Consider the following 10373-nt stretch of genomic DNA (forward strand, 5'->3'; position numbering starts at 1 on the left):
AATTCTGACCCACTGGGATTTCGGAATTCTACTATTCTTTGCTACTTCTAATCGAATTACTGCTGGAAATTGTTCTTCTCATTTGTTTGTTCGCTAATTTGTAACTAGTAAGTAACTTTGATTCTCTCAATTTCATTACCTCTTGCTTGTGTTCATGCTCTGTGCATCTATGCCACTTAAACCTTGTGAAACTATACGCTACTATGTTACTCCTCTTATTTTCTGAATTAGAACCTTGCTAACATTTGAGCTTCTTCAATTTCTTACTCTGATGTATGCCTACTGTATGTGTCCGGCATGAATGATTCTCACTACCTTAAGCATGCCCAGACTAGTGTGTTTTTTTGCGTGTTTGAATGTTTATACTTTCCACCCATCCTGAATTCATCTCCCTGCCTTATTCTGTATCTTTCTGATAAGTCAATTCATGTGTTTTAGACATTGTCGAGTCATTCCTGCCCAACCTGCTAAGTCCCTGAGGTTCTACTTATTAGCTAAGGCATGTGTCCATGCCATTTGAGTTCTAGTGTAAGTTTATGACTTGTGCAATCCTGTGTTCTTCAGTATTATTTGAGACGTTAAGATAAATCTCATAGCTAACCTCTCCTACTATATGTGGCCAACTTGTACCAGGTTTAATACTTGCTTCTAGAAACTGACATGCCTTTTATATTATGACTGATTTTCAGCATGCTAGAGTTAAGTAATTGCTTGATCATGGACGTGTTCTGTTATGTTGTCCCTTTCATTAGGTTTTTCTTGATAGACATTTTCATGTGAAGGCTATGCTTATCTTGTTTCTAGTCTGTGATCTAAGGTTCTATAGGCTGATTCTAAATCATGTTTCATTTTAAAACTCTTTGGAATGGCTTACTATCATATGGTGTTCAATCTTGGCACTCTTAATCTTTCTTTCTAGAATTACAAGCATAAACTTGCCTCGTATGTGTCTTGTGTACCTTTCAATTTAGCCTGATCCTGTTTATATGTTTTGACTAGACATGTTGTTAGCTATAGTTTAAAGAATCTAAGTGTTTATGCTGTTTAGTTAAATCCAATAAGAATTTTGTCACATGTATGGCTGAATTTGGCATCCATTTGGGTAAGTAAATTATTCATTTGGGCCTGGTATGTTGAACCTGCTATGGTACTGAAAGTCTGAAATGCACTGTCCGCATCTCGAGTTTGGGCCTGTAGTCCATATGAAGGCCTAAGCATGTTTGAAGGACTAGATGAATAACTAGGTTATTCTATATTTATATTTGGGCCTATAATCATTAAATATGGTCTGTACTAACTCTGTAATAACGAATGATGGGGAGATTAATAAAAAGGGGGTTGGGGTATTCTAATTCTTGCATGAAAGGGTAGAAAACATGCCTATAAGGTCTATGTGTTCTATTTGTTATTACGTCCAGCATGCCTTATTTGTTGTTTCATTTAGTGTGTGTCGCACACTAATATGGATCATGCCTATAGGAATCACGCACACACTTCACTTAACTTTTCAAAATATGTTGGCTTAAGTAATTTCTACACTTGTTTCCATGTCTACTATTCAACGCTTTTAGATAGTATGCCTATAGGATACAATAATACAATGCCTTTGCTAATCTAAATATCATGATTATAAGGTTTAATAAATGATCAAATCATTTATGTTACTTTTTGTACTGCCTCACTTTGATGACATGCCTATAGGGATAAAGTGTTACAAAATCATGTCTATTCATCAATTGTTAGAAATCCTGCCTATAGGATGTTTATCGACGCTGCTAATCCTGTGTTTTCAAGTGACTTCACTGCCTTATTGTGCAACTATTAGAAATCATGCCTATAGGATACTGTCAACTGCCTAAGATGCATATCTATAAAATCAGCACTGGTAATTCAGAATTCTGGGTTTGTTTTCATTACCTTATTACGCAAACAAAATAGAAATCATGCCTATATGACTTGTAACACTTTAATCCACTTATACGTTAGTCCAAAACCTGTAGCACTGCCTGTATAATACTGAAATCATATAGAAATCCTGCCTATAGGACCTAATGATTCTAATACATCTTAATTATGTCTACCGTATAACCAAAAAATCTGATCGCGTGCTTTTTGTGCTTATGTGTGGAGCTCAACTTGAGCCTTTCATTGCTATTGTGTGCAATACTATCTGTTTTGAATGTCACATAGTTTTATCATTTTGAGCAACCTAAGTAAAGTCTAGAATCACCTAATAGTAGGTTCAAAGCCTCCTGGACTGTAGGCACGGGACGGGTAGTGCACGCATAGGGTACGGTTTAGAATTGAATTAGAGTGCCTTGAAGTAATAACTTCAACATAGTAATTGGGTAGCAGGAGATGATACTCTGTGCCCGCTGAAAAATATGAGCAACCCCTACCTCAAGGGAGTTGCTAAGCATTATTTATGTTGCACGGGGTGATCTTTTAGGCTAAAAAACATAGGACCCCCCTTTCTTTATACACTTGTTGTCCGCATTTAGTCATTTGTACTCCTTGTGATTTTTTAAGACTTTTATCAATTGGCCATATGGTTAATTCTTATGTTATAATAGAGTTTTCAACTTTTACATATTTCTTTGCTTATTTGATGTAAGGCCCCGTGAAATATTTCCTAAAAACCTAGGTTATGTGATGCCGTGGTAGACGTAGAATAGTGTTGGATTGAACAGTGCGCTGGGGAGTTGAAGGAAAATATTTTGCAGGGTTGGGCATTTCTGCGGCCCATAATGCATGAGCATAATCACTCTGCGGGCCGCAGAATGACCGCAGAGTGAAGCAACTATTTGGGCTATTTTTTATGTCAATTTCGCGGCCAGTTATGCGACCGCACAATATTTCGCGGGCTGCACTTTGATCATATAATCAGCCATGAAATTTTGTGGAGGGAGGTTCTGCGGCGCATTATGCGACTGCAGAATAGGTCTGCAGGCCATATATTGACCGCAGAGATAAGCAGGTTAGCCCAGTTCTGGAGGCAATTTTCCGCGACCGTTTCGCGGACCGCATAATCATTATGCTGTCGCATGTGTCTGAAGATCCTGTCATAGGGCTTCATTTTTGGGTTCTTATAGCCCGACCCTACTTCGTTAAAACATATTCCATAGACCATTTTGAGCAAAATTTCTGAAACTTTTAGAGTGAGAAAGAGCGCTTAGAGTGGGGGAGTAACCTTGAACCTATTATCCATCAATTCTTGCTCAATCATTGAAGATTAACTAGGAAAGTCTTCATCCTAAAGGGAAGAGTCTACGCCCTAGCTCTCAATTTCGAAAATCTACTAAAAAGGGAGTAATTATCAAGATAATTTTTGGGTGTGGGAGTTATTATCTTGCATGCATGTGTTATCAAATAATGTAGGAAGGTTGTGAGCTAACAATGGTAGAGAATGGGTTTAGGGATGATGGAATATTTTGTAAAAGGGCCTTAAAAACCTTAATGCACACCTAGTGCTTGATAATATGCTCAAATGAGCTAGAATCATGATCATCTTCCTAATTTTTGTTTAACTTGTTATATTTCTAAAATAGATTGAAGTTGCTAAGAATTCTGGAATGTTTTAAAGTTTAAGAAAGCTCAATTGAGGTATGTTGGCTAAACCCCTCTCTTATAATTGAATTCCACAGTGTTCATGTAAGTTATGTAAGACCCTAGTTGATCGTTATGAAATCGGTTATCCCGAGTAATCTTGTGTTGAGAGATACATGTTCAATATGTGTTTCAAATGCATTTATTCATGCTATGTTAACTTCTACATAGTTCTTTGCTTATTTGATGTAAGGCGCCGTGAAATGCTTCCTAAAAACCTAGGTTCCATGATGCCTGGGTAGGCGTAAAATAGTGTTGGATTGAACAGTGCGCTGGGGAGTTGAAGGAAAATATTTTGCAGGGTTGGGCATTTCTGCGGCCCATTATGCAGCAGCATAATCACTCTACGGGCCGCAGAATGACCGTAGAGTGAAGCAATTATTTGGGCTATTTTTTATGTCAATTTCGCGGCCAGTTATGCGACCACACAACAATTCGCGGGCCGCACTTTGATCGTATAATTAGCCTTGGAATTTTTTGGAGGGAGGTTCTGCGGCGCATTATGCGACCGCATAATAGGTTTGCGGGTCATATAACGGCCGCAGAGTTAAGCAGGCTAGCCCAGTTCTGGAGGCCATTTTCTGCGACCATTTCGCGGACTGCATAATCATTATGCGGTCGCATATGTGACTGAAGATCCTATCACAGGGCTTCATTTTTGGGTTCTTATAGCCCGACCCTACTTCGTTAAAACATATTCCATAGACCATTTTGAGAAAAGTTTCTGAAACTTTTAGAGTGAGAAAGAGCGCTTAGAGTCGGGGAGTAACCTTGAACCTATTATCCATCAATTCTTGCTCAATCATTGAAGATTAACAAGGAAAGTCTTCATCCGAAAGGGAAGAGTCTATGCCCTAGCTCTCAATTTCGAATATCTACTAAAAGGAGAGTAATTAACAAGACAATTTTTGGGTGTGGGAGTTGTTATCTTGCATGCACGTGTTATCAAATAATGTAGGAAGGTTATGAGCTAACAATGGTAGAGAATGGGTTTAGGGATAATGGAATATTTTGTAAAAGGGCCTTAAAAACCTTAATGCACACCTAGTACTTGATAATATGCTCAAATGAGCTAGAATCATGATCATCTTCCTAATTTTGGTTCCACTTTTTATATTTCTAAAATAGATTAAAGTTGCTAAGAATTCTGGAATGTTTTAAAGTTTAAGGAAGCTCAATTGAGGTATGTTGGCTAAAACCCTCTCTTATAATTGAATTCCACGATCTTCATGTATGTTCTGTAAGACCTTAGTTGATCATTATGAAATCGGTTACCCCGAGTAATCTTGTGTTGAGAGATACATGTTTAATATGTGTTTCAAATGCATTTATTCATGTTATGTTAACTTTTATATATTTCTTTGCTTATTTGATGTAAGGCGCCGTGAAATGCTTCCTAAAAACCTAGGTTCCATGATGCCAGGTTAGGCGTAGAATAGTGTTGGATTAAACAGTGCGCTGGGGAGTTGAAGGAAAATATTTTGCAGGGTTGGGCATTTCTGCGGCCCATTATTCGGCAGCGTAAACACTCTATGGGCCGCAGAATGACCGTAGAGTGAAGCAACTATTTGGGCTATTTTTCATGTCAATTTTGGCGGCCAGTTATGCGATCGCACAACATTTCGCGAGCCACACTTTGATCGTATAATCAGCCTTGGAATTTTGTGAAGGGAGGTTCTGCGGTGCATTATGCGATTGCAGAATAGGTGTGCAGGCCATATAATGACCTCAGAAATAAGCAGGCTAGCCCAGTTCTGGAGGCCATTTTCCGCGACCATTTCGCGGACCGCATAATCATTATGCGGTCACATATGTGTCTGAAGATCCTGTCATAGGGCTTCATTTTTGGGTTCTTATAGCCCGACCCTACTTCGTTAAAACATATTCCATAGACCATTTTGAGCAAAATTTCTGATACTTTTAGAGTGAGAAAGAGTGCTTAGAGTGGGGGAGTAACCTTCAACCTATAATCTATCATTTTTTACTCAATAATTGAAGATTAACAAGGAAAGTCTTCATCCTAAAGGTAAGAGTCTATGCCCTAGCTCTTAATTTCGTAAATCTACTAAAAATGGAGTAATTAGCAAGACAGGTTTTGGGTGTGGGTGTTGTTATCTTGCATGCATGTGTTATCAAATAATGTAGGAAGGTTGTGAGCTAAAAATAGTAGAGAATGGGTTTAGGGATGATGGAATCTTTCGTAAAAGGGCCTTAAAAACCTTAATGCACACCTAGTGCTTGATAATATGCTCAAATGAGCTAGAATCATGATCATCTTCCTAATTTTGGTTCCACTTGTTATATTTCTAAAATAGATTGAAGTTGCTAAGAATTACGGAATGTTTTAAAGTTTAAGGAAGCTCAATTGAGATTTGTTGGCTAAACCCCTCTCTTATAATCGAATTCCACGGTGTTCATGTAAGTTATGTAAGACCCTAGTTGATCATTATGAAATCGGTTATCCCGAGTAATCTTGTGTTGAGAGATACATGTTCAATATGTGTTAAAAATGCATTTATTCATGCTATGTTAACTTCTACATATTTATTTGCATATTTGAAGTAAGGCCCCGTGAAATGTCTCCTAAAAACCTGGGTTCCGTGATGCCGGGGTAGGCGTAGAATAGTGTTCGACTGAACAGTGCGCTAGGAAGTTGAAGGAAATTATTTTGCCGGGTTGGACATTTCTGTGGCCCATTACGCGGCAGCATAATCACTCTGCGGCCATTCTGACTCTGCTGGCCGCAGAATGGCCGCAGAGTGAAGCAACTATTTGGGATATTTTTTATGTCAATTTCGCGTCCAGTTATGCGCCTACACAACCATTTCGCGGGCCGCACTTTGATCATATAATCAGCCTTGGAATTTTGTGGAGGGAGGTTTTGCGGTGCATTATGCGACTGCAGAATAGGTCTGCAGGCCATATAATGACCGTAGAGTTAAGCAGGCTAGCCCAGTTCTGGAGGCCATTTTCCGCGACCATTTCGCGGACCGCATAATCATTATGCTATCACATATGTGTCTGAAGATCCTGTCACAGGGCTTCATTTTTGGGTTCTTATAGCACGACCCTACTTCGTTAAAACAGATTCCATAGACCATTTTGAGCAAAATTTATGATACTTTTAGAGTGAGAAAGAGCGGTTAGAGTGGGGGAATAACCTTGAACCTATTATCCATCAATTCTTGCTCAATAATTGAAGATTAACAAGGAAAGTCTTCATCCTAAAGGTAAGAGTCTATGCCCTAGCACTTAATTTCGAAAATATACTATAAAGGGTGTAATTAGCAAGAGATCTTTTGGGTGTGGGAGTTGTTATCTTGCATGCATGTATTATCAAATAATGTAGGAAGGTTGTGAGCTAAAAATGGTAGAGAATGGTTTGAAGGATGATGGGATCTTTCGTAAAAGGGCCGTGAAAACTTAATGCACACCTAGTGCTTGATAATATGCTCAAATGAGCTAGAATCATGATCATCTTCCTAATTTTGATTCAACTTATTATATTTCTAAAATAAATTGAAGTTGCTACGAATTCCGGAAAATTTTAAAGTTTAAGGAAGCTCAATTGAGGTATGTTGGCTAAACCCCTCTCTTATAATCGAATTCCTGTGTTCATGTAAGTTATGTAAGATCCTATTTGATCATTATGAAATTGGTTATCCCGAGTAATCTTGTGTTGAGAGATACATGTTCAATATGTGTTTCAAATGCATTTATTCATGCTATGTTATCTTTTGAGTATATATTCAATGTGTGGTTGTGTATGTTATAATTGTTTCGATTTCAAGTTATGCTTGAGTGAAGGTTATCATGCCAAATTATGTGAACAAAATCTCTGTAAGTCTAAGACTCTTAATTGCTCTCATGTGTACCTAAAAGCCTTGAATTGAAGAGTCTTGTTGTCGGTAATGGTAATGGTGTGTGAAAATGAAAATGGGAGCATGAAACATGAAATTAGGCCAAGTGCCAAGAACGATATTATAATTGTTGCCATAAGTGCTGATGAATTGAATAGATGTGAAGAAAGTATGACGTGAGATGATTGATAGAAAAGGTAATGTCTCGGGTGAGACGGCCTAGCCGATTGGGCCGTGATCGGACGCCATGTCGCACTCATGGTGGTGATTGTGCTGGAAATTAAGATTGTTGTTAATGTCTCAAATGAGGCGTCCTAGCCGATCGGGACGTGATCGGACTCCGTGTAAAAGTACGGTGGTATTGTGAATAATGGTATACTGGAATTAAAGAGCTACCCACCTAAAAATATGGAAAGTGACTGGAAAACTTATGTGGTTCTTAACTTGATGTTCTGGTATTGTTTGAGGCTTTTATTGATATCATGATTTTCTTCCGTGTAATATTGGTCATTATATTAAAATAGTATTTGGTTATATATACTAGTACTATTCGACAGTACTAACGTCCCTTTTTCTAGGGGCGCTGCATCTTTAATGGATGCAGGTGGTTCCACAGCAGGTAGCATTGACCAGCGATAGCAGTACACCTTCCTCCTAGGAGCCCCACCTCATTCCGGGGTCATGTATCTTTTGTACATTTTGTTATCATGTTTGGAGGTATAGTCGGAGCCTTGTTGCCGGCACTATCATTGTACTCCTTTTTATCTTTTAGAGGCTCCGTAGACATTATGTAGGTTGTATGTCGATGTTGTGGGAAGTCAAACAATTCATGTTTATGTTTGAATGAATCACTTGTTCCACTTTAGCCTATAAAAAGGTGTGTACTTTGAGATATTAAAGATGAAGTAACTAATAGAAAGGTTTTGGTATTGTATTCATGATCTCCCTATTTTCTAATTAATGAATATATGTCACCTCCTTTTCCATGAGTGAGTTTGGGGTAGAAAGTATCTAGCAGGCTTGCTCGGCCGGGTTCACTCGGTTGAGCACCGGTCGCGCACCCCGAGTTTGGGGCGTGACAAACTTGGTATTAGAGCCTAAGGTTTTTAAGTGTCCTAGGATGTCTCGGAACCGTGTCTAGTAGAGTCCTCCTTATTGGAATTTCATGTTTTTACCATGTTGTCATGTCTATTTGTGCAAGAAATTGAAAAATCTAAGTAGAAAAAAAACATATGACTGTTCATAACTTTTGAAATCTGCGGCCGCACTTGAATATGTGCGGTCCGCAGATTAGGATTTTTGGCAACTTAGTGAAGCAAGGATCTGCGGCCGCAATCAAATATGTGCGGACTGCAGATTCTCTTGCGGCCTCAGATCGACCATCACAGTCTTTAGAGACATTGCACTTTGAGAGTCTGAAGAGCGGCCGGACTTGCAAATTGGGCGGACCGCACTTCCTTTCTGCGGTCGTACAACCAAATTCTGTGGACAACAGTTCCTTTTTGCGGCCGCATATAAAAAATGTGCGGACCGCAGAACCCATTACCTGCAGATCTGTGTTATATTCACAACCCCACTGTGTCCAATTGTTCTTCCATTGCCTACATAAGTCCTGAATATGTTGAATAATCGTGAGTGGCAGTTGATCCTATATTTGATAATGCGGGTGAGCACCCAAGGGGTGAAGATATTCCCCCAGTTACTACACTACCTGATTCCACCACAGCTGATCAGACCGCACTTGTCCCTATGCTTACTGAGGGTGCAATAATTCCTCCAATCGATATTCCGGTTCCACCTCTAGCTCCAGCTTCCGGTTCTGGTATTTCTGACAGGGATCTTAGGGGAGCCATCCAGATGCTGACACATATAATGGCTTCTCAGGCCCAGAGATCAAATGTTGCACCCACTTCTTCTAGTCAACAAGGGAATTCTAGTGGTTCTAGGGTGAACAGGTTTCTTCAGTTGGATCCTCCAGTGTTCACAGGTGCTAATCCCGAGGAGGACCCATAGGACTTCATTCATAAGATGCATAAGACTCTTCGTGTTATGCGCGCTACTGAGATGGAGGGAGTGGAGTTGGCCGCCTACCACCTGAAAGGGGTGGCCTATTCTTGGTTTGAGCTCTAGGAGGACTCTCGGGAGGAGGGGAGCCATCCAGCGAGGTGGAGTGAGTTTGCTGACGCTTTCATGGACCATTTCTTACCTGCCGAGACTAGGGCAGCCCGTGCCGCAGAGTTTGTGAACCTTAAACAAGGTAGTAAGAGTGTGTGGGAGTACCACATGGAGTTCGCGTGCCTGTCAAAATATGCAATTCTAATGTTGCCTACTATGGAGGCTAGAGTGCGCTGGTTTCTGCAGGGCCTTAGCCACTTAGTTATCAATGAGGCCGCTACAACTGCCTTGAATTCTGATATGAACTATGGGAAGGTGGTAGGATTTCCTCAAGCTACAGAGAATCGTAAGTTGAAGAACATAATAGAGCGAGAGTGTAACACCCCGAAAAATTTCGAAGTACTTAAGTGTTATTAAGAAAGTCGATGTGTGCTAATTATATTATTTTGTGTGTAGACAAGGACTATTATATGAATGATATCAATTGATCATGATAATGTATGTATGAGGTGCATTACGAATGGTTTATGGTCTAAGAAGGGCCCCAAGGCTAAATCAAGTTGAAACTTTTATGATGGGGTGACTTCGCACAAGACCTAACTTCAAAACATCATACCTATCACATTAAAGCCATTTGAGTCTAGTTTCCAATGCTTCAAACCATTTGTCATTTGGACATTCCTACAAGAAGTTATGACCAAATTACCAGAGGCTGGAAAAATGCGATTCTGCGACCAATTCTGCGATCGCAGAACTATTATGCGACCGCAGAAGTAGTTATGCGACTGCAAA

Source organism: Nicotiana tomentosiformis, chromosome 6, assembly GCF_000390325.3.
Source record: "Nicotiana tomentosiformis chromosome 6, ASM39032v3, whole genome shotgun sequence".
NCBI classification, from domain to species: domain Eukaryota; kingdom Viridiplantae; phylum Streptophyta; class Magnoliopsida; order Solanales; family Solanaceae; genus Nicotiana; species Nicotiana tomentosiformis.